This window comes from Pyrgilauda ruficollis, unplaced genomic scaffold (assembly GCF_017590135.1).
Source record: "Pyrgilauda ruficollis isolate IOZ18807 unplaced genomic scaffold, ASM1759013v1 scaffold263, whole genome shotgun sequence".
Classification (NCBI taxonomy): domain Eukaryota; kingdom Metazoa; phylum Chordata; class Aves; order Passeriformes; family Passeridae; genus Pyrgilauda; species Pyrgilauda ruficollis.
In genome coordinates, this window is record NW_024523967.1 from 124,375 (window position 1) to 149,745 (window position 25,371).

The 25,371-nt window shown below is 39.7% G+C and overlaps 1 protein-coding gene across 1 annotated transcript in view; it reads left to right on the forward strand.

Annotated features, from left to right (window-relative positions):
- SUSD4 (sushi domain containing 4) overlaps positions 1–25,371 on the forward strand; it is a 70,011-nt gene that overhangs the window by 974 nt on the left and 43,666 nt on the right. The window lies entirely within an intron of this gene.

Sequence of the window (25,371 nt, forward strand, 5' to 3'; positions counted from 1 at the left end):
AGGCTTTTTTTTTAGAAAAAAAGGGAAAAAAAAAAAAAAAAAAAAAAAAAAAAAAAAAAAAAAAAAGCCTTGCCCCGCCGCGGTCCGCTCAGACGTCTCTTGGATGACTCTTAGTGCGAAATCCCCGTACATCTGGGGAAAGCAGAAATTTCGGGAGGAAGCTGACGATTCGAGTTTGGAAATGCAACGTCCTTCAGCACTCTCCTAGTGGAGGAGTGACCCAGCTTTATTTGGCCTTTTAATTTTAATTACCTTTTTAACACTATCATTTAAATTACTGAGCCTGTGAGATATTTCAGGAGGTACTTTTAATTACAAAATTGTTTTTAATTGATTCCATAATTAGACTTGGATTACTGCAAAAGTCTTAAAGTAAACTGCTTTGCTGCAAAATGAACTTAGCTGTGATATGAGAGCAGCTTCACATTCCTACTCCAGCATGGTATTATATGTTTGTGTTGGGGGAATAAGCCATTTTATGATTGAATCACATCACTAATGGCAGACAGAGCTCAATATAAAAATTGCTTGGGCTTCTTCTCTTGCCAAAGACTTATGCCGAAATTTTCTAACTTGAATGCCTAAGCCACAACAGCTCTAGTCCAGACATGTTTTCTGTAACTGAATATGGACTTACAGGAATACAGCTAAAGAAGGCTTCAAAAGGTCATCTTGTCCATCCTTCTCCTGATTCAGGCCTAGTTTTCTCTCTGGAGACGATAATGCCATTTTCCAATAGAAATCCTGTGACTGCAAATGTGATTCCAGCTAAAAAAGCTTTTAAACTGTTGCAGTCACTACATATCCCTCTTTAGCAACAGCTTTTTCTTTTTTAATTTTAATTTATTTTATTGCAACTGTGTAACCCTTGATTTCCTGGGCAGCTCGTGTTTCAGTGTGGTGGTGCTATTCAGTCTGTCCTGGGCCTTTCTCCAGATTAGAGTTGTGCGTGCTCCTGTCCTTCTTATGGCTCCATTCACAAAAATAAAGCTGCTCCAAGGCCCCCTCCTCCCTGAGGCTCTGCATATCCCACAGTTTGATTGTCAACACTTATTTAGCCAATTAGTGCAAGAGGTTCTTCAAAATATGGTTTATAGCTCCCTCAAATTGAATAGTTTTCATCCCAACCTGCAATAAATCATTGTGCAATGCTGATCATTACTAACACTGCTGCCTTTCACCTCAGTAGTGTAACTAATTCTGTATCAAATTTCATTTGTAAATCACTTTAGTATCTTTCAATAACTTGGGGGTATTTTTGGACCAGAGTCTGGGAAAAGGCAATGCACTGAACGATTGTGCGTGGGCATAATCACCAGTGAAAAACATTCATTGCAGTTCTGATTATTGCTATTATTTTCCAATGTGGTTGTGCTCAGAAAGTAGGCACTGTGTAAATCCCAGCAAATGTACAGTCTTTGCATGTGGTAGAATATACGGTTAGTGGGTTTCTTTCACCCCGAGTCATTTGAGTGGTAAAAATAATGAGCTTTGTAATTAGAACAGAGGACTGTGAATTAGCATGCCTCCTCTTTTAGGCTCTGTTGTATCTGTGAGCAGGCTCATTGTGCTTATGTAGCTTGCTGTGTTTGCTGTGAGGGCTCAGTTTTTGGCTCCCCAGCCTGCGACCCAGAACTCTGGGAGCAGCTCTTGGGAACTCTGTAAGCAGCTGCTGACCACAGTTGTGATTTTCTGGGACCTTTGAAAATTTCATTTCTGTAGGACTCTCATTTTATGGATTTTTGTATTTAGACACAAGGCATGTGGCTTTACTGTCTAGTTTGGAAAATGTAGCTCCAGTCTCCTTCAGTCTTCTCATTATCTGTTAAATAAGAATAATCATACTTCTCTCAGAGATTTGAAAAGAGCTTTGATGACATTTAATGAAAATACTATGGAGGTGGAAAGAATTTGTTTCAAAAGCTTTAGAAAAACAGAACTGACAATATGCTGAAATAAAAACTACCTCGCATATTAAAACATTAAAATGAATAATTTAGGGTTATTTTTTTCTAAAAAGCAATCTGTAGCTTATATTTTGGATCCCATTTACAGCTTCTTCCTTTCCTTGGCTGATACCAGGATTTGTCTCCTGTAATAATACTGTCGTGACTTATGTGACTCCTTCTGTTTTATATCTGACTAAACTCTATTGATTGTCATGTTCTACCATTTCATCCCAAGTCAATACTACTTCTAACTCTTTTTTTCTTGTCAATAACCCTACAGAGAATAACTTTGTTTACTACACTTTGACTTTTGCAAAAGTGAACCTAGCGAAAAAATTTGCTATAGAAGTGAACTCAAATGAGCAAGCCTTTCAGCTATCAATATCCCTCATTCATCTCTAATGTATTTAAAACTGTTGATACTGAGGATAAAGTGTATGTGTCATACTTCAGCCTCTGGCTTTCATCTAATCATTTTTGTTTACAGAATCATTTAGGTTGGAAAAGGCCTTTAAGATCATTGAGCCCAAGTGTTAACCCAGCACTGCCGAGGCCACCTCTAAACTGTGGTCCCAAGTACCACATCTACACATCTTTTAAATGCCCCAGGGTTGGCTGACTTAACCACCTCCCTGAGCAGCCTGTTCCAATGTTTGACATCCCTTTTGGTGAAGAAATTGTTTGTAATATCCAGTTTAAACCTCGTCTGGTGCAACTTGAGGCTATTTCCTCCTGTCCTGTTGCTTGTTACCTGGGAGAGGAGGCCATCACCCACCTAGCTACACCCTCCTGTAGAGAGTGATAAGGTCTCCCTTCAGCCTTGTTTTCTCCAGGATGAGCCTCCTCAGCTCCCTCAGCTGCTCCTCATCAGGAGGGACAAAAAAAAGAGACAAAGCAGGAGCAGGCTGGGAAGTCTGGTATGAGGAGAAATGACATGTGTAGTGGATGGAGCTGATGACAACTTACCCAGGAGTTTTAAGGTATTGTACAGAGTTCACTGTGAAATTAGTATGGAGATAATAGCTGTAATGATGAATTTTTAAATATATTTCAAATTCCTGCAACTATATTAAAATAGTGGAGGATGATGAAATCTCAAAGGAAAGAGAAGGAAAAAAGTTCAATAAGCTGCTGGTTTTGATATTTGTTATGTGGTCTTGTACCCAGATGTGACTTGGGCATGTGTCTGCTTTGCTGTCATGGGTCATTTGGGTGAACTCTGTTCTTCTGCAGGGCCCAGTGCAGAGTCTCAGGGCTGCAGCACACATCATATAGGCTTGGAGAGGGCCATGACCTTGTTTGCCTCCTGGCCTTGAGCACATCAGAGTTCTGGCTGTATTTCATGGTCTGTTTCATCTCTTTGACTTTCTGCTGCAGAAATGCACACTCCAGTTCCTCCAAAGCCTGGATGGCTCCAGTTTCTCTGAATTTCTCCTAAGTTTTCATTGTACTTTCTGGATTGCTGGTCATTCAGGCCATGAGCTTGCTCTCATGGAACCACTTCCCTGTGGAATGTGCCTCATTGGCACTGAACAGAGCTGAGGAATATCCTGTGCCTTGGAGCTCTCCTCCTGCTCAGACATCCTGGCTTCCTTTGTTGTCATTACAAGATGATGCTGGGTTATATTCAGCTTCTGGTTCCCTGAAGCTCCCAGGGCAAAAAATGTTCTTTTTTTAGCATTGTAATCAATTTGTGGTTTTCCCCTGGTTGCATGTTCTGCAGGGAACATCTTTGCACATCAGTAGTGCTTTTAAGCTGGCAAGTACATCATGCACAATTGCAAAGAAATCTGGCATGTTGTGAAACCTTCAAACATACTGAATATTAGAGAGTCCATGAAGAATTGTGGTGAGCTTCTTTCTCTAGACTAAGGCTGAATTGTTACTGCTCTGTGATTGTATTGCATTTGATTGAAATTTTGGTTATGCCATTGTTATGGTAACTGATCATTGACTTTGGACGTAGTGGCCATCAAAACCACATCCCTCAGGTTTCTGAGGGTGGTGGACTTGTTTCCCTGGGGTAATACAAGTTTTTGATATATGATGATGATGATGCAGGTCTTTGATAGGGCTGACTTTTTGGTAACCTGCAGTTGTTTCTGGCAAGAAAAGCCAGCCAGAGATTCGCCATAAGTGCCTTACATGTGATTTTGGGATTATAAAGAAGGTTTTCTGAAAACTCTGAATGTTTCCTTATACCTTCTCACTAAGTCTGCAGTTAATGTATTTTACTGTCTCCTTCTCAGTGTGTCTGCTTTTCTTGTCAAGCAAAATAGACATTTCAGCCTCGAGTTCCTTGTACATTTGATGAGATCATCAGTTATTTTGCAGGATTTTTTTTAACCTCCAGCTTATTGGAGAAGCTCAGTTTTGAAAGGAAAAGATTTTTTCCACAGTGACAGGATCTCAGTCCCAGATGTACCTCATGCAACCTCTGTTCCCAGCAGTTAAGCACCATTCTGATGCTGCTCAGAATTGCAAATGGCAAGGCTGGTGACATCAGAGGATGGCAGTTCATCATTTGTCTTAGTGGCACATCCATCTGCCTACAGCCGTGAGAGAGGTGGGCATATTTGATAGATTAATCTTAAATCAGTTTCTTAGCACTGTGCAAGAAGGGCCTTTATCACTGATGTGCTGTGTCATTTGGAGACTGAGGTTAACTTTTGCTTCGCTGCTTTGCTCCCTTACTCTCAGGATTGCAATAGAGTATCTTTGATCTCTGTATTAGGGATGATTACAACTTTAGGAGAATTAATTAATTCTGCTTTGCTTGATTTTCTCATCTGTAAAGTAGATAAGTGATTTTGTGGGCGTGTTATGAGGGAGTTCGTGAACCTTCCAAAGAAAATGTTACCAGAATGAGAAATAGAAATTTTAGCAAAGCATAAACTGAGCTTTATCAAAGTAGAAGGTTCTTTACTATTCATGATTTTTGTTGTTGCTATTTGTGGGGTTTAATAATTAAATATTCTTACCAGAATTAGGAAAATGCTATTTTTTTTAACTTTTACAGATTCCTATAATTTTTTTTTTCTACAGGATTGATCATGTAGTCAACTTTTTTTTTTAAATATTGTTGAACTCTGATTGCAGTTCATTTACTTTTATAACAAAATACACATTATTAGAAGCAGGAAACCTTGCACTTGTGCTGTGCATTTTCATGAGGTTTTAGGCAGGAAAAGGACAACAAAGTATGGCCTGAATTCATATTTGCTGTGTGCCAGTGCAAAGTGATTGAAGGCTGGGCTACACTTACTGTTGAGCATTGCTTAGTCAGAAAATGAGCTCAAGGGATAATGTGGTGTAGTGTGTACAATTTATTCACTAAGTGGAAGAATTTGCTTTGCTAAGATATTAAGGGACTGAAGATACAAGGATCCTACCAAATTCAGCAATTTAACTGTGAAACTGGCATCTCCTCACTTGGTTTTACATCTCTTCAGCTACTTCCTTTGAGGTGGCACAGGCAGAGCATTATGAAACCAATTATGGGCTGTACATCTATTAATTCTCACAGTGGTTTATAACAGCAGTTCTTGGTGTCCACACTCACCTTCTGTCTGACTGCCCCATTGCTTTTGTTGGCACCAAACTTGACCTCCTGCTTTTCAGGGGGGGTCCCAATGGCTTTTCCTGAACAGCTGGGCTGCTGATGGGGTTTATCTGAGTTGGAATGTTTCTTTCTCCTCATACTATAAACAGTGGAAGTAGTTGGTGGTGCCATCTGTGCTCACTGAGATCCTGTGGGGCAAATATGTTTCCACATTTGTGACCTTTTGAATCTTTTAAATCGAGTAGTGTCCATCCTGGGTTGCTCTTCTGCTTGTGGTTAAGGGATTGTACCAAGATTTTCTTAGCTAGGGAGGGTCTAGAATTTATCAGGAACATTTTTGTATTAATTGATTTTGTCACTGATGACCAACTTCAGAAAGGAGTATAGGGGCTTTTCTGCCAGCACCCCTACTTACTTTTGATAAACCTATCTCATTAAACCCATAATTTGACAAATATTCTTGCTTGTGGTACCTTAATAGTAACAACAGTAATAAAAATTTGACTTTTTTTTCATATAGCCCTTCTCATCCATGGAGTTTAAAGCACTTTATAAAGGAACATACATAAGTTTTATTGTGCTCCTTTGTAGATGGAGAAATGGCTGTAGAAAGATTAATGTCTTGAAGACACATTTCACATAAGAAACAGGTGTTGTCATATACAGGGAAGAGATCCTTTGGATCTTCATCCATCACTTTCTTCTGTAAATAGAATTTAGGGAAATTTCCAGTGTGATTTATTTGTGTGACTCCTTTATGTCTGAGATAACACATGGCATTTTTCCAGACACCAAAAACATCTTCAGAATAACAGCAAAAAAAAGTGTCATGAGCTAGGTAGAGCCCTGAAAAATGGTATTATGCAGGTTTCTCATGGGGTAAAGTCCATATTAAGAGAAAGGGTGTTTCTGCCTTGCTCAGTCATGTGGTTCATGATCACAGTTTACACGAAAGAGCAACATTAGAAAAGTACTGCATGTGTTTTAAATTAATTCTAACATACTTGAACAGTTAGAAGATCATTGCGTGACAGGCAGCTCCATGTAGACTGTGGCTTGAATGCCATTGCCTTATACTGCCCATTCCTCTTTTAGAAATCAGTGGATGTTTAACGTGTTCCCATAAAAATATGGGTTCAGCTTACAAATGTTTGCTCATGAAAACATAAGATGTAATGCAGAGGACACAGAAGGATGAAACAGGTTTGGTCCCTTGATCCTTTCTGCATATGGTGAAGCACAGCTAAGGGTGCAGTAGAGTTTCTGTGTAAAGAAAAATTCTTTAACTAGAAAAATTTACAAACTGAAAAGAGGAAACAGCTTACAATAGCCTGAGGAAGAAAATAGGTTATATTACTAAGGGTTAGATTATGTAGAAGTTGGGTAATCAAGGGTATCATGAGATAATATCCTAAAAATACACTATTTTACACTGCTAAAGAAAAAATGAGATATGGCATGCACATGAACTAGAGGAATCATTATATCATTGGACTCGCATTCTGGAGACTGAGAGAACACGCTAAAAAGAAGAGGTTGTCTTTGAAAATGCAAAGTCTTCAGATCTTTTGTGGTACTGCAGAAAGGCAGCAGAACTGATAGCTGTTTATCTGTCAGGATACAGATACAGATTCAAGAGAAAAGCTGTCATACATGCTGGGAGGGAGGAGAAGATGCTCAGGAAAAAAAGCCTTTAAACATGGGGTCCTGTTCTCACTTCTGTCATTAGCACCCTTGAGTGTGTACAGTAAAAAACTATGGAACAGAAATTTTATTTCCATCTTTCAAGACATGGGACAACACACTTGAGAGCAGAGTCACAGAAATAGGACTGGAAAAGAGCTCAGAAGTGCCTGTAATTTATCCTCCTGCCCAGAACACAGGAGTTACACATTTACCTCAGGCATGTTACCATTTGAGACTTTAGGTTGGAAACTCTACCATCTATTGAAATGCTTCATTCTCAAACCTTTATAAATGTTTTTGTCAAGTCTAACTCAAATTGTCATTGCTGTAACATAGGAGTCTGAGGATTTCCATCTCTAGTGTGGGATTCCCAAGTGTTACTTCCTCCACTGTGCTGCTTGTCAGTAGAAATCCATCAGTGCTATGTCTTGGGCCATCCTGACTGCTGCTGTCACTTTCCTGGCTCAGGCTGGAAGAATGCAGACTGCCCCAGCAAAGAGTCTTTCAGAAGTTATGGACTAATTGACAGCCTGGGACCTGAAGTTTAGCTGGAGCTGCCCCAACGTTCATGTGTTGCTGCCAGCACAGGAGGTGTTGTGATTCTTAATGATGGAACTTCCATTTTTCTGGTTTAGTGAAGGTCACAGCTAAGTTTATGCTTAATACAAGATCAGATATTTTACCAGCAGCTATCAAAAAGGTCATCTTTACCTTGCTCATTCTGAAGGGCTTGCAAGGATTTTTCAAAGTCACAACTGGAAAGCATCAGGAATAAATCTCAGAGCCCTCCCATCCCAAAATATGCTTATTTACAAAGTCTGTTGTCCTTGGGGATATTAGACCAACTCTTTGTACTTGATCAGGATGTAAACAGTATGGTTATTGCCACAATAAATTGCACCCAAGTGAATTTGTATATTACTTCTGCAGACTGGGTAAAGTTGTATATACTGAATGGCCCTGTGATAATAGATTAGATCCACACAAAAGCTAGTCAATAGCTTAAGACTTCCATGTGTGTTTGCAAATAAACAATTTTACCTGAAATTTTGATAAGCAGCTGCTTGACAGCTGTCACCCTTAGTGCCTGCATTCCCATTTCCAGTGAAATGGTTGGTAATTGTGGGTATCCAGAAAGACTGTGTCATTCAGGAATGGCAGGGGGAAAGGTGGGGGATACTGGAGAGTGTGTGGGGAGGAGTTGCTTGGTTAGGCTAAACTGGGAGTTAGATTTAGAGCAGTACTAAGAGGTGAATTAGCAAGAGGTGATTTGCAATGGTGTGTGGATGGAAGTCAACAGCACTACTTGCTTGGGTAAATCTTTTAGCTGTAAGAACTTCATGGCATAGAGTGGAGGTTTCTTGTATGTATTTCTAATACTCTGTGGAAGCCTACCATGCTATTGCTGTGTTTGTGTAAGAATGATTTGTATTCTGAAAGCAATGGGTATTTATGAGAGAGAAGCAGTATCTCTTCACTTAGTTGACATTTTTAGGGATATTTTGTACACATCATCTTACTCAGAGAAAACACAAATGATCCACTTAGAACTGAAAATAAATAATAAATAATTTGGTCTCCTGTAAATTGGACTTATAAAATAGCTTTGATTGCAATTACCAGCTTAAAGGAATTAAGATAAAATGGTGTTATCATGGGCAGTAGTAAAAATGAAAATACACAGACATTTGTCTTGATCTTGTAAAAGTGCAGAACATTCTTTTCTCCTCTGAAGGGGGACCATGACCCCCCCAAAAAGTCCACAACCATTCTGGAGGAGCACCAAGCTGGTGCAGCCACAATCCTGGGTCCCACTCTATCCCTTCTTGAGTTTAGAGATAATCATCCTGGGCAGTTCTTTCCATTGCTGACTCATAACATCACAATGCTCTTTTCTCTGCACTCCTTGTTCTCTTCTCCAAGGCCTGGGGTTCTTCTGTGGGGCCAGGGAAGAAGTATGGATGATACAGTCTGTTTTCTTCAGATATAATTCCAGATTAATTCTATCTGGAGTTACATGGGTGAGCTGGAGGGTGTGACATGGCTGTTTCAGCACAGTACCCACATTTTAAAACTCCCCCTCACTCTGCCCTGTGGGATTCATGTCCCAACAAGAGAGGCTGTTGTTTCAGGCCTTGCCCCCTTCTCTTTTGACACTCAGAAGTGTTTGCCCAGATGGAAGAATCCAGCTTTCAAGTCTAGCAGAGTCCTTCCCTGCTGGTAGCCTGTGTCTCACCTGTCACTGCTGCCCTGATCCAGTGCATCTGTCTTAGAGACCAGCACAAGGAAGGTACTGACTCGGACTGATTTTGTCAAGACTAGGCTGGTCTGTAGAGGCTAGGATATTTTAGTTCAAGGGGGAAATCCCAATGAAAATATTCACCAGATAAAATATATGAATGATTGCACAATGTGTGTAGGTGAAGCCAAACTCCATTATGCCTATGATCTCTTGAAAATTAGGCCATGATGGGACATGCCTCTGCACAGTGGCAGTAAGAGATGCCAGTGGAAGAAATCGCAGGAAGGGTCATCTGATCATAAAGGAGGGGTACATACCTGTCTTTACATGCAGCCATGCACTAATGCACTTAGCATGCCCCTTATTAATCTTATGGATAGGTGAATGGGTAGGGAGGAAGATAAATAGTGAGATGTATACATATATGCTGAATAAGAGTAAGAAACTAAGGAAAAAGACCCCATAACCCAGGAACGAAATGCCAAAAAATACGCTACGCTCATTGACAGTCTTTCCAAGGTTCTTATGCTGGTTCTTAGCATTTACAAGGTTGCTTTTTACACTGAAAAATGGATGAGTGGTGCCTCTAATGCTTCTGTTTAGGCACAAGAGTGATACTGGATTCATGTGAGGGATGGAGAGCGGGAAAGTGTTGGGTATATTTAGATTCTATTTAATTTTTATTTCATATTCAGTAAAGTTACAGAGACAGACTTCATTTCTCATTTCAAAGAGAAATCCATCAGATAAATTATGTTCACTGTGGGTAGAGGAGTTTTGTCAAAACCAAGATGAAAGATGCCTTTCTGCAGTAGCCTTGTTGTACTAGGAGGCGTGTTTCTTGGATGCTACTAAAAAGTGTATTTTTTAACCCTGAGTTCTGCATGTGGAAGAGTTTTCTTGGTTATTCCAAAAGGCTGTCTGAGAAACCTTGTACTTAGAGCAGGTAGATCTGTGGTGCTCAGGAAGTCCATATGTCAGCCAGGCCAAGGATACAGGACTGAAAAAAAGTGTATTTTGAACTTTTTTTTAGCATGCCAATGTTATTAGAATATTAATAAATGTAAGGGGGCACTCATTTAAAATAGCTCAGATTTATGTCAACTGGAGGTGTTGCTGCAGTGCATTAGTATCACAGGTAAATGATTCATGACTTTTGCCATCCTGACCTGTTTGAAGCTGTGATTTAAGAATGCAGACTTTCAGGGAAAACAGTTATAAATCTGATCTGATAATTTTTTTTTCCCAAGGAACAATGTAGCAGCTCCCAGCTGCAGCTCTATGGTCATCTTAGCATTTGCTGTTTATGATCCCTTTTTGCCATTCTTAATCTTAGTTTAATTCCTCGGTTGTTTTATTGGAGAGGAAAAAGTCCTTTGGTAGTGCGTATATACTTACAGTGTTAGAAAAAATATTTTCCATACGCTGAGGTTTTCTGTCCTTGCCATCAAGTGATTCTGTTATCATAAAATCTCCTCTGAAGTACAAACTCCAGGCAGTGCAGGGAGGTGCAGCAGGGTTTCAGTAGCCAGTGGGACTGGCAGCTTACTGTGAATGTTAACACAAGGCTGCTGTTTGTTAGTTTGGAAATCCATTTGCTAGTTTTTCCCTGATCTGAACAATTGGATGATGTAGGGATTTTCCTGTTCATCAGCTTTCCATTTCTCCTGTGAATTTCCTGTCTTGCTCCAAGGCAGTCATTCAGGCTATGGTGACTCTGCTCACCAGCACTACAGCCAAATTTCCTACAAGAGCAAATGTGGATCCTCTGTATTACCTCCTACACTTGAACTCAGAAATGGAGGAGGTAGGGGTGAGCAGAGTTTCTATGAGTTTTAAGAGATTGGACCTCATGAAACAGTTCTAAAATGATGCCCCCCCCCCCGCCCCCAATGTATATGCGGGGATGAGGAAAATCTGGTTGTTTTTTTTAGAACACAAAATCTGCTTTTTTTAGAATACAAGATGATTCTGGTCCTTCTGGTTGGTTGCACAGCCTCTCCTTTCAGTGTCTGAAGACCATTCATTCTTTCTCCCTTACATCCTTGTCAGTCTATACTTATCTCTTCCTCTGACTTATTTTTAAAAGTACTTACCTGAAAATAAGATGAACAGGTGGACTAGTGCCTTTTCTGGGAGATTCTCTGGGAAGCTACAAGGCAATTAAAAAATGTTTAATATGTCTCTTTTTGTAATTCGTCTCCCATTCAGCCTTCTCCAGATCATCTGGTCTCTCTGCCCTCTAGATCAACTAGCTTTTAAAATAATGTCTTCATGCACACTTTTAAACCATTTGTCTTGATCAGAAATACAAAAAAAAGAGTCAGAAAAACAAGACAGGGATGTGCTAAATGGGGAAAATTGTCAAGGGATATATTATTCAGAGCTTTATGTAAAACTTCCCTTTTTTTCCTAGTTGTAATGGTAGTTTCACTCTTGCCTCTCCTATTGAACTTGAATGTATTCATTTGGTTTGTTTGGGGCTATCTTAGTGAGTTTTGAAAGCAAGGGCTGGTCAGTATCCAGTCCTGAGTGTTCCTTAGTATCAGTTCATGTGATCTGTGGTAGGAAGGGAATGATTCTGTCCATCCAAGCCTAATGACCTGAAGTTGTAAAGCTAAATAGCAAAACTGCTACTGGCATGATTCACTATTGTTTTTAGCTCTGAAGAGGAGACAGTGGAGCAAAGGTTCGTCTTTCCATACCAACTGTGCCTTTTGTTGGACAATCTGATCTTGCTGAGAGGTTAATGTTTATCTTTCTTTTTTAACCAGGTTCTGCAAGATGCCACGCATCTGTTCGGGTTCTATTCATAATGGGCTCATTCCTTGAGAGAATGGCTCTCTGCTCTTCTGGTATTGTACAGGCCCTTGCACAGGACAGAGACTTTGCAACTTGAATTGTTGCTGGAAGCAGCCAAAGTAGAAAATGTGACTGATTTAACTAAAACAGCAACACAGAAGTCTGTGAATTTAGTTTTTGCTATTTAAAGTATAAATATTTTCTCAATTTTCCTTCAGAGTGCTAATTATTTTACATTTAAAGAATGATTTTCAGAGGTTAGACATTTGGTAGTGTGGTATAATAAAAGAAAAATCACTTTTTCCAATGGAATAACTGATCCAGATTCAGTTTGGAAAAGTGATTTCTGAGAGCTTTTGCTCCTAATCTCTTGGAGTGCTGCAAAGCCTACCCAGGCTGCATGGGCTCTGCTCCTGCCAGGTTTATCTGGGGAATACCTTGTTATTAAAATCCTCTGTTGCATCCAAGCAGTTCCAGTTTCTAATATTGAATTTCTAAATAAAAGTTAGTGGTGATACTGTCAGATTTGAATGAAAAAACATGTTTACATCTTAAAAAAGCAGTGACGTGACTTTGGAGTTTAAGAACTCATTTAGAATTGGTTTAAGCACTGAAATAAGCCTAAAGTTCCTAAACTTTCAATGAAACAAAGGGCCTGAGCTGATGTGAAGGCACAGAGCAGGCCAGAGAGGTGCTACTGCCTTTGGGACACTTGGTGAGACTGTGACCAAAGCAAAAACCTGCATTCAGATTACTGAATAGTGGGATTTAGTTCCTAGTCTGTGACTCATGATGGTGATGCAGCATACTTGCTAAGGTGATTACTGGTTTTATGGTGAGTTGAAGAAAAAAAAAATTAAATCACTTTAAGAAACTGCACATACAGCAACCTTTTAATGGAAAAAAAAAAAAAAAACACCTTACCAGGATTTAAATCTAATTTGAATTATCTCTTAAGAGGGACATATGATGGTGAATGTCAGCTGAATGATGCTTGTATGTTCTCTGTAGTGAAGTCTTGGTCTGCATATGGAAGACTTAGCTGAACCAAAAAGGGAAATAAGGACAGAGAATAAGAAGCACAGGGGAAATATGTGCCTTGCATTATCAGGGGATTGCTAATTCAGATAAAGTAAGGCACAGACATTTTGTCAAAGAAGTCGGGTATGTAAGTTTAAAGCTTGCTCTAGGCAGTTTAACTTAGCCAGCACTTCCAACAGATGATAACCTAAGGTGACACTGACCTTGGCAGACTTACAAGGGCAAGACTTGCACAGGGATAAATTATTTCTTGATCAGTTGCTCAAGTATATGAGACACAGTCCACCATTCCTTCAGTATTGATTATGGGTGTTTGTTTTATCCCAGAACAAACATACTGATTGCAGACAATGGAAGTAGAACAGTCTCTCTGTATATTTGAGCACTTCTCTATGCATTTTAGTATATCCTGGGGTACAGTGATGCTACTGAGTTTGTGCTGTGCTGCTCTCTCCACTCCTTGACTCATTTGTTTTTAAAGCTGAAATGCATAGTGGGAAGTAGTGGTTTTGTTCAGTAACTGTGCAATCAGGATTTTTGGCCAGATTGGTTTTTTTCTGGCCTCGCTGCCTTCATGTCCAGGAGAAATTTCATTAACTTGGTGTGTGGATGCACAATTCCAATAGCACAGCTAGTTTTCAAGTGTTGTAAGTGGCTGCTTTGAGGCTGTCAGTGTTTAGAGACACAGTGGAGGCAACTTAGCCACAACGTCACTATTTTTAATCCACCCTCTGTGTACTGAATCACCGTATGTCCTGCTAAATCTGTCAGGGTCTGTGGGTGGTAAATGCTGCTAAGATGTAATTCCTTTTTGTTGTGAGGAGCTACCCAGACTCAGGAAATAAAATGCTGTGGTGAGAACAGAACTCAGCTGTACCCTACCCATGCTCGTTGTAGTGATTTCTGTATAGCAGAATTGGGCAGTTCTGAAGTCATAGCCCTTTCCTGGATTTGTGGCCCAGTGGACAGAGCTTGTTGGTTTCTTGGACTAACTGAATGCTGTCAATACCAAAAGTCCCACAGACATTATCATTTTCAGCTTAATATTTAAAACACCTGTTATCAAAAAACCACCAACAAAATAAAAACCCTGGCCCAAAAATGTTATGTGATACCACTGGGAAAATGACAGCTGAAGGGTCCCTTTTAGATCTTCTGTTGAGTGACTTGCTGGGTTTAAAGGTGCTTTTGCACATGCTACTTTGCCCATCTGTTCTCCCTGCTTCCTCAGATCCCCAGAGCAAACAGAGAAGCACAATTCAGAAGACTTTTTTCTCTGCTCATCTTTTTCTCTGCTCTTCTGAAAGAAGAAATTGTGTCAACAGCAATGTGCTATTTGGATGCAAAAAACCCTGAGCTGGCAGGTAAAAAAACTCCAGATAGTATCCCTGAGGTGTGTAAGGTGAGTTGCCTGAAGAATCCCAGTCCCCTTGGTTTAGCAGTGGTCACTGAATTACAGACCTGACATTTTTAACAGCCATGTTTTTTGTTTGCTTGCTCCTCTGTTAGACATTTAAAGGATATAATGCTGTGGTGAGAAATGGCTTAATTTATACCATTTGCTTTACCAGCATGGCCTTTAAGTCAATAATATGTTGTAAGACTCAACTCTTTGTGAGCTAAATCTCTGCTGACAGCACGATTGATTCAATTTTGCAGATGGGACTCAACCTGTTGTATGATAACCTGTTGTGTCTCAATCTGTCTTATGATTACTTGCACACAGACCTAGCCACTGACAACCAAAAAATGTTAATGTGGGTGAATGCTCACACATATGCTTTACGTATATGTGAACACCCACTCCCTTATGCATTGCTGGAGGAAAAAATATACTTGTACACAAGAATCCTGTTCTTTATACATGGGGAATGCAGGATGCAAAGTTATGCAGCCAGAAATAGAAGCAGGGGGTTGAAATGTCAGCTTGTGAAAAAAAATAGAAAATTAATGTTGAATGGTTGTATATTCGTGAGGGCTGAGCACGACAGGGATTTGTACTTGATCCATCTTCCTTCAGTAGGTCAGCACTTGTTGGCTCCAAATCTCAAGCTGCTTTCACCTGGAGGCCTTTTCTTACCATACTCCTGTGGGATATCTGTCTGTCCCACAGCCCTAGGCCACTTGATGCTAATTCCCAGTAATTGCTGTCAGTGTTGAAAAAAAAGCTGGTGCTGAGTCAGCGAAGAGAGGGAATTGTTCTGCTGTCCCTGGAAGTTTTACATTTAGCACCAGTTGTCACACAAGGCTGCTGTGGTCTCCCCTGTGTGTTTTCTGAGTGTTCCCTGGTTCAGTGGAGACCACAACCACAGGAGTTCTGCATCAGAAGTAAAATGTCACAATTAAGTAGAGAGATTCAGTTTCCAAATTTTCATGGAACAATTTCTTATTGTAGAATATTCTGAGTTGGAAGGGGCCCACAAGGATTATGGGAGTCCAACTCCTGGCTCTGCATAGATTGTCCCATGGATAATCCATTTTGGATCATACTTTTAGAGATTCATTGAGCATTTGAAAGCATTTGAAAATATAAAATTTAGCTCACTTTTCATTTTTCTTTAACTTAGTGCCAATTTAGAAATTGTTATTTCTGTTCAATAGACTTCAGTTGTAGCAGGCTGCAGGCTAATGCCTACACAGCAGAACTTTTCTGCCCTACTTGATCCTGTTTATAATTTAAGAAACTGAGCAGGGGAGACCCTGGGTCTCTCTGAAGGCTAGATTATGTCTCCAGTTTATTTGCACAACTGATGGCTTGAATTTCTTTTGGGTTCCAGAGTTTGTCCTCTAAGCATTTATTTTCCTATTTAATGAAAAATCTTTGCCTGGGGCTGAGCCCTGACACATGAGGTGGCATTTCAAGATCAAGTGTTATTAATATTAAAAAAAAAAAAAGCACTGGAGACCACTGGTTTAATTTAAGTACTTATTTTCAGATGTGATTTATCCCAAATTTCTAGTAAAAGTCCATGGAATTTGTGATTTTGTACCATTTTTGAAAGCAGATCCTGACCTAAGACACTTCAATCATACGGCACCAATAGTGAGGAAGGACTTATGACCACTGTACTGAAATCTCCTTAAAATGTGACCATCTGCTCAGTGTTGTGCAAAGGCAGGAAATACTAATTACAGAATGTTCTGACATCTCTGGACTTGTGACACAGCTGAATCTGACCCAATATGTTCACTAAATTGAAGCTCATGTATATTGAAAACTGCACAGCTTAGTAACACTTTGTTTCTGAACTTATTACCTTTGTAATAAGTGTATTAGGCAAAAGCAGTATATTTTTAAAAGGCATTCAGTTCAGATTTGCATGAAAATGATACTGTTGCTACAGGACTTATTATGAACTATTAGATAAATAATCTGCTTTTAAACAGCCTCTAAATACCTATTTATGCAATGTAACAGTTGAAAAGTTAGTATGTATTTTAAGACTGACAGTAGTTTACTGTGTTCAGCATCTTTGGCTTGTACAGCAGAACATTTTTCACTTAACAACATATTTGAAAAACTAAAGCAAATACCAAGAGACACACTGTGCAGACACACATTGGATTTAATATAAAGTTCAAGTCACACTATGAGTCAGCTGCAAGCAGGAAAATATTAAATCTGACTTTTTTTAGTAGTCGTGCTCCTGTGCTTAAATGTTATAAAGGTTGTTTGTCAATAGATAATGCTGTACATGCTATGAGTTGAACAATCTAAGCCGAAAAAGTTTTTAAATGTATAAATGTTAAGAGGTGGGACTACACTGTCTGATCACCTTAGCCAAGCCCATGAGAGGACTCCTTCAGCCACTCTGTTCAGTTCTGCTTTATTCTGTCTGCAAAACTGCTTACAGACCTGGTGTCTGCTTAACAATGGCAGTGTCTGCATTGTCTTGCCCTGTTAACAGCAGTGGCTCTTAATGTTGTCTCCCTGCTTTTGAATCCAGCTTCTGACTCTGCATTGAGAGCCTCTATCATGGCCTCTGGGTAAGGTCATGTGTCCCTTGCTACCAGAACTTGGTTGTGTTCTGTGAGTGGTTTCACCTCGTGTTAGACCATTAATGAATATTGGTCCAAACATCAAGCTTAACAGCAAAATTGGAGGTTTTTACTAGGCAGTGAAATAATCTTGACATTGCTCCAGGCTTGTATTTGTGGAATTTTTATGCAATGTGCTTCTGGAATGGAGTGGAATATTGTATTCTGCCTACTCATTCTTCTGTTCTTCATGTAAATATATGCCCAAGTGTTTGCTGAAGGCAGTGATTTTTTAAATCAAACAGGTTATATTTATTTAAGCATGAATCTTCTATCCACTCCACCCTCACAGGTGACGGTTCCTAAGATTGATTATTCAGGATGAATACCACTCCTTATTCATGAATATGTCTTCTGCATGTGCAGGAGGACACTCATTCTATTCTGAAGTGGTCACCACTTCTGCTCAGAGATGCTGCCCCTGCTTTGGCCTTACCATGTGGATTCTCCAGGGACTGCTTGTGCCTCCAGGTACCCTTGGAATCAGTTGCCATACTGTTGGATTTGTCTTGTTGTTAAGTTTGTACAGCCAGGACAAACAGCTGCTGTGTGAAAGGAAGGCAATGCCTGTCCCTGGTCTGCCCCAAATGGGCTGATCCACTGTGATCCCACTGCGCGTGGGACTTGTCATGCAGGACCAGCTTAGATGTCCCTGTGCACCTTGGTGCACTGGGACATAGTGGTGAGAATCCAACCCACATCCTGCCCTTCAGGGTGAGTTTGTTTCAGGGGTGCAAAGCTGTGGCTTCGTATTTGAAATCTGGAGGAATAAGTAGATGAAGTAATTGTTAGTAAATTGTGTTTCTATTCAATTTTGAAATGAATAGATGATTTTTTTTCAGGGATGTGTTAGTGGTGCCAGGTCAGAAGACTCCTTAGGCAAAAGATCTGACTACTTAGAAATTAAAATGGTGCAGAATAGATATAATACCTAGAATATGATAGTTTTATCCTTTGGCCATATGTCTGTGTAGGCTGAAGAAATTAGAGGAGCTGGTCTCCCACCTCAGTTTTCTTAATGCCCTGTATGTGTTTTATGCAGTATTTTGGTTTTATAAGCAATCACACACACGTGCTTTCTGATTTCTCTGTTCCAGACCCTGGAAAGTTCTGCCTTGTATAATGGGTCTGGAGTTATAAAGATTTAAATTGTGAAATATGTCAAATAAATAATATATTTCTTTAGAATCATCCTCAAAACTGAAGACTCAAGATACTTGTTTTGAATGCTTCTTGAAGACTTTCTAAATCCTTGTCTTCTCAATCTCCTGGAAGGAGGGTCTGCTCACTTGTAGCTTACAGTCTGTCCTTGTACTAGGTACAATCCTTTGAGATGCAGAGGCCATAGGTAATCAATCCTGCATTAATTTTTCAACAAAACAATTAATCTGATATTCAGTAGAATTTTGCATTGAGAAAGAGCTGCAGAAATATTGTGAACCATGCACTTCAGCTTTCACATTTTTAACCTGCTAACCCCTGTGCATCTAACAAGTGCAGACGTCTAAAACTAAAGCTTTCTGTGAAAAAAAAAAAAGTCAGAAAAGGAAACACTGACCATATATAGTCCCCCTTTCCTCTGCAGTGCATTAAGCAACAGTGCAATGTGACAAAATTTTTATTGATGCTTTTTCCATTTATTCTTATGGAGAAAATTTCTATAGAATTGTTATTGTGACCTGAGCCTTTTTTTTCGTTCTGGTAAGAGTAAGTTTTGAGATCACAATCATATTCCATAGGTGAGATGTCAACAGAAGAGGTGGAATTCTGCCACCCTTTGTCACTGCATCTGTTGTATTGCAGGTCTTGTCTTTGGAATCTTGATCCTGGTTGCACCAGGAGAGGGTGCAATCTTCTCACTGTGTGATTTGGAAGATCAGTTTGATTTTGGCTCCTGGCATACTGGATCATTGGGAATGTGCTCTTCCCTCTCTTAGTTATGAACTCTGTAGCTTCCATCTGCTGCCATGTACAGTGGGATAGTGTAGTTGATCCAGAAGATCCAGAGTTGATCCAGAGAAAGATGTAGTGTGCTTTGGCCATGTCTTCAAGTCATGGAAGAAGCCTTTAAATGTGGAAAGAGATTTTATAGTCACAGAAGCCATGTGGATATTGAATTAAGAATCCAGAAGACGCTTCAGACTGCAACAGGCTACTGACCACTTGCCTTTGATTGGAAACAATCTTCACAATGTAACAAATTCTGTAGAATATTTTCCTTTTCAATGATTCTCTTTTCCCTTGGAAAGACCTGGGAGTTGAGATAGCCCAGTGAAAGTTTCATTTCTGTGTTTGAAATGACGGATGTAGAAGGCTGAAGATGAGTTGTGTTTCATAGGAGGCATAAGACTGGTGTTCACAGGTATTTATCTTCTTTTGTTGTGTAGGAGAGAGTGGAATCTTATCAAACTACACCAGAGAGATGTTTTTTCAAAGCAGAAGACTATGACTGTCTGTTCTGGTCTTGTGTGAATGTCTGAGAGGAATGTTTTAAGTCAGGGTAGCTGCAGGCTGAGCACTCCACTTTAAACCTCATGTTTGATTCATCAACACTTCACAGTTGGCTGTAACAAATTCTACTGCCTGCTCTAGTCTAAAGGATCTCTTTTTTCTTTGCCATTTGTGCATCAACATCCAAGTCTGGTGTTATGCAGGCAGATATTTTAAAGGAGAATTCATTTTCAGACACTTACAAATCTTATTAGTCACTTTGGGGCTGGGCAGATAGAAAGCACCTTGGGAGAGAGGGAGCTTGGGATCCTGGTGGACAAGAAGGTGACCGTGAGCCAGCAGTGTGCCCAGCATCCTGGGCTGCACTGGGAAGAGAGAAGCGCTGGAGCGTGTTTCATGTGAGGAGAGGTCAGGAGAGCTGAGACTGTCCAGCCTGGAGGAGAGAAAGCTCAGGCAAGTTCTTACTGATGTGTAAAAACAACCTGAATGGGGAGGACAAAGAAGACAGAGCCAGGCTTTTAGTGGTGCCCAGTGACAGCACAGGAGGTAAAAGGCACAAACTGAAACACAGGAGGTTTCCTCTGAACATCTGGAAACAGTTTTTCATTGTGAGGGTGACCAAGCACTGGTTTCCCAGAGAGGTGGTGGATTCTCCAGCTGAGCAGATTTTCAAAGTCTTACTGGACACTGTCCTGGGCAGCCCTCTCTAGCTGCTTCTGGTTGAGCTGGGGCTGTGGACTAGATGATCAGAAGGCCCCTTTCAGCCTCAGCAGTTCTACTGTTCTGTGATATACCACATATCGACACACATCAGAGGAAGCCTCCCTGTCAGACTTGTCCATCGGTCCTGTCAGGGAAATGGGAAGTGTGGGAGACGCACTTCGTTATACAGCCATTGTAAAGTTATGGTATGGCTTAGTGTAATGTGCAGGTTGTGTCCAAAGTACGTGGACTTACGTGGAAAGGCTGTGGTGTACTCACAACATAAAGAAGCAGATGAAGATCTCAGACTTGCTATTTGGAATTTTAAGGGCATTCAGCAAGGTTTGTGTACACACATGAGGACATTTTTGCTCATGTTCCAGAACCTAGCTAATTGCAGCCTGGAAATGTGGCCTAAGAAGTACTTAATTTTGGCCACATGTAACTATCCTTTTTCCCCTTTCATGTCTCTTGTAGCTTTAGTCCAGATAAATGGAGCACTTGCTCAGGGTATAACAATTTAGCAACCCTTTCAATACAGAGTTAAAGATCTATAGTGCAATGTAAGTGAAGGGAATGACAGAAAATTAAAACTGTAAAGACATTAGGAATGGCAGTGCTATTGTGGTTTGCTGTTACCATCCGTGTTATTGCTGTTATGAGTGACATAGTTGTTTTTAGCATAGCCTGGCTAGCATCCTTAGCTGAAATTAGGAAGTTCACTACACTGGTGGCTTGATGAACACACATGACTGTATGCTGCCTTGGCTCAAGTAGGACCAAGCTGCCAAAGCAGAGCTCATCTTCTTCAGTGTCCTTGTGATGCTGCTTCCATGATGGGAGCAGATGGCATAGCAGGAGTGTTCCCGGCTTTGGTAAAACAAGATGCAGAAGATAAAATGAACTGGCTCTCATTGGAACATGCCAGCTATTAGTTAGGTGTTGTCTAGCAATCAGGCCTAGATGTAATTCTCCATTGCACAGATTATATCAAGCATGTCTCAAATATGGTAAGCGCATACCACACAGAAATAAAGATTTTCAGAAGTTGCAAAATGACTGATTTCACAGCCATACATGCATTTTGAGCCATTTCTTCCCATGTCCGATTCTGAATGTTTTAGTTGTGTAGCAATGAAATAACTGATTTGTTGGCAGCATCTCATATTTGGTTACATAAAAGCCACAATGGCCTTGAAACCTTGAATCTGGACAGAAGGATGAAGAATATTTTAAGCTCATGATTCAGTGACCTTAAGTTCAACAGTGACAAGAGATTCCTGCCATTTAAGAAGATAATTAAATGAACTTACACGTGTAAAATGTATTTTCCGGTTGCTCAGATGTCTGTGCCCCTCATGGTCTCCTCATGACCTTTTACGATCTCACCAGAGGTGCCAGCTTTGGATGAGATTGTGGAAGTTGAACTGTGCTTGATTGTAGAATTTAACTCCTTGGGATCAGAGCGTGCTCCTGGGTCAATGGGAGAAATTTGCAATCACCGTCTACTAAGGGTTCTGTTATTCTACTTCATAGCATCTTGCATCCATGCCAAAAGGAAAATAATTTTTATTCTTTTTAGATTATGTTCAGTGATGTTTGTTCACTGTTTTTTGGCCTTGTATGTATGCTATTAGAGGTAGGCTAATTTATGGTGGCATGTGATTGCTTGTTGTACTCGTTCCTGAAACTGGGGAGGGAAAATGCTAGGAACAAATCTGCAAAGTGATTTTACCTCATTTTCTCCTTGATTGCTTTACTACATTCTCTTCTTTGTTCTGGCATGCATTTCTTGGCCTCTTAATTTTCAGCATAAAATGTAAATAGTTACTCACTGATCCACATGTATATGAAAAGGTGAAGGAGGTCAGTGAAGAGTATAATGATGAGAGGGAGAGGAAAAGTGCTTTTGAAAATATGTTTCTAGTTTGATTAGATTTAGCCCTGGTTCAAACTATAAAATCTTTGCAAAATTATAATTCCTGTAATGAGGTTAGGTTATATTCCCAATCAATTCAATCTTCTGGCCAGCACACCATTAAGCAGGCATCTTCTAGTTCATAACTGCAGGAGAGACAATACAGCAGACTTTGTGAGGAAAGCCTTATGTGACTGCGAGATTATCTGTTTTTTATAATTATCTTAATTGATCTAGTAAAATATATTTATTTTCCTGATAAATGTTGCCTTGATGTATCCTGGAGGCAATCAAAGCTACAACTGTATTGCTGCTGCTCTGAAAGTCACAGCTGAATATGTCAGTGGGAATCAAAGTAAAAGGTGCAATAGAAATGTTATGAATTATTAAGATATATGAGAAAGCTCTGCAGGGAAGAACTGGAACATCTTGGGAAAGGTCTGCAGTCAGCCAGCTGGGAATGCTGAATGTTAATAGAAATGTTGTTTTTAAAAATCACCATGACATCAACATTTTTATCAAGTGCCTTGTGCTGGACTTGCTTATATAACTGAGATTATATTAGGTGTGATGAACAGATGTGTAGTCAAGAGGGGTTGTGCTGTGTTGGGGAAGGTGGAGTTGGCAGCGAGGCTTGTAGCTAAAACTGCTTCAGTTGGAATCCTTGTTTTCAGTGCCTTGTAACTTTGTGCTGAATCATTTAAATGAAATATTCCATTCTTGTATCACTGGCTTAATAGCTTCAGATTCTGGGAAATATTAGGACAAGACTGTAGCCATGATATTATGAAAAATCCTTTGCTGGGATTTTTCCTCTCCTGAGAAGCTGAGGAGCCTCAGGAGAGAAATGTAAACAATTACTATCTGCTGCTGTGGAATGCAACAGGTGCATCCGTGATTGGTCCATGTGGATTGTTTTCCATTGATGACCAATCACAGCCACCTGTGCCAAGGCTGTGAGCAGTCACAAGATTTTGTTATTCTATTCTGTTCTGTTCAATTCTTGTTGTAGCCTTCTGATCTCTCTGTTCTTTTAGTATAGTCTTAATGTAGTATTTTAATATAATATTTAACATAATAAATCAGCCTTCTGAAATGGAATCAAGCCTCGTGTCTCCACACACAGAGAGTCATCAACACAAGACTTTTTAAATGCCTAATTGTGCCCAATGTGTTCCTCCTTGGGTTGCCTATGATGAGTTATTTTGGGTATGGGAATGAAAGCTTCAACTGATGAGTGCTACTGGTGTGGGTTCCAGTAGCATATTTGTGTCAGTTACGGGAAAGAAAAGCCCAGAACTGAGTCCCCTAGCATGCATGAGAAGCATCTTGAGGGAGTATGGTAAGTACCATACATCAGAGAAATCAGTCTGGTATTTCCCTGGCAGTATTTTCCTCCATTAGTAGGAAGAGAAAGGGAAGTGTCACAGTTCCAGACCAAGTAAACTAAAACGTGAGGTTTTGTAATTGTGAAGTAAAGCCCCTCTGCAAAATTTCCTGGTTAGAAGTATGATAGTTAAGAAATACCAACTATAAATAAAAAGTCTTTATGTGGTATCTTCTAAAAAATGACATAAGCAATTCATAAGTAGTTCAGGGACTAGAGCCCATGATGAATATTTCACTAAATGTACTGTTGAAGATACTGGTTGCAAACATACTATATCCTTTTTTTATCCTTTAAGCAAAATATGCTTTAAGGCATTTTTTCTTTCTTCTGAAGAGCCATAGCAGGAATAGGATATAAAGCCCAGATGCTACTCTGTAGAAGTGTGCTTTTAATATTAGCTATTTTTATGACATTTTGAAGGTCAGATGTCTAGGGAACATGATAGGGTTATGCAAGATGTTGAGAGGTCTGAGAAAGCTCTGCTGTCTTTTCTGGAGAGTTCTGGTTTCATCCGCCTTCTCGCCAAGGCAACCGTGACATGTATAAAACCTGTGTTCACACAGACTTCACACAGAATAAAGAAGCTGCATGTTTTCTTTTGCAAAATCCCTTTAAAAAGTTTCTAGATAATGAAAATTTGGTACTCTTCTACTACCCTCCTGTATTTATATATTACTATCTTCTTGCAAAGGGATGGCTCTCTTGAGTAGCCTGAATTGCTTCTGCTACTCACCTTGGCTGAAGAGTTGCTGCATTTTTACATTAAGCAACTGTTAATCAAGGTTGTTCTCATCCCAGTCAGATTTTTGTCCTTCCTCTCAATATTTTGCATATTGAAAGGAGGCAGTTACGCCATAAATTACATCTTTTCACAGAACCTTACACTGAAATAGAATTTGGTCTTAAGGCAAAGTCACTGCTTCTTGGAATTCAGTTTCTCAACTATAATTATTTTCATTAATTTCTCTGTCACTGTCAATAGCTTTTCCTTCTTTACAAAGACATCAGAGGCTCCCTCTTGTGGCTGCATTAATTTCATTTGGATTTTGTTGTTTTTTTTTTAAAAAGAAGCTGAAAAAAGCAGAGCACCTCCTAATATTGGAAGCACAAACTAAAAGAAAAAATAGTAATAATAATAATAATGATAATAATAATAGCTGTTGTACAGAAGCAGCAATGTAGATTCATAGGGAAAAGGGAATTTCTTGCAGGCAAAGCTGAAGCTGCACAATATGAGCTTTATCATATTCGTACACCATTGCTAATGAACAGGTGCTCAGATGGGAACCAGATTCATATTTCTACTGAGTGAAAATTAGACCCATTATTCTCACTTAGAGTGGGAAAGTACTCAGATTTTTGACTTTTTTTTTTAATAGAATCATAATGCACAAAGGTTTTTTTGAAATAATGATGAGGTATGTTGTGCTCAAAAATGCATCACTCAATTCCCATTAGTAATTTGTTTTATGTTTATTTTCCTTCCAGGTCTTTCAAGCATATGTAAAATAATTCAGCAGTTGGGTTGTGCTGTTTGTTAGGAATCCACCTGGTAAATAGTGTGGCTGCAGGAAGCTGAAGCTGAAACAT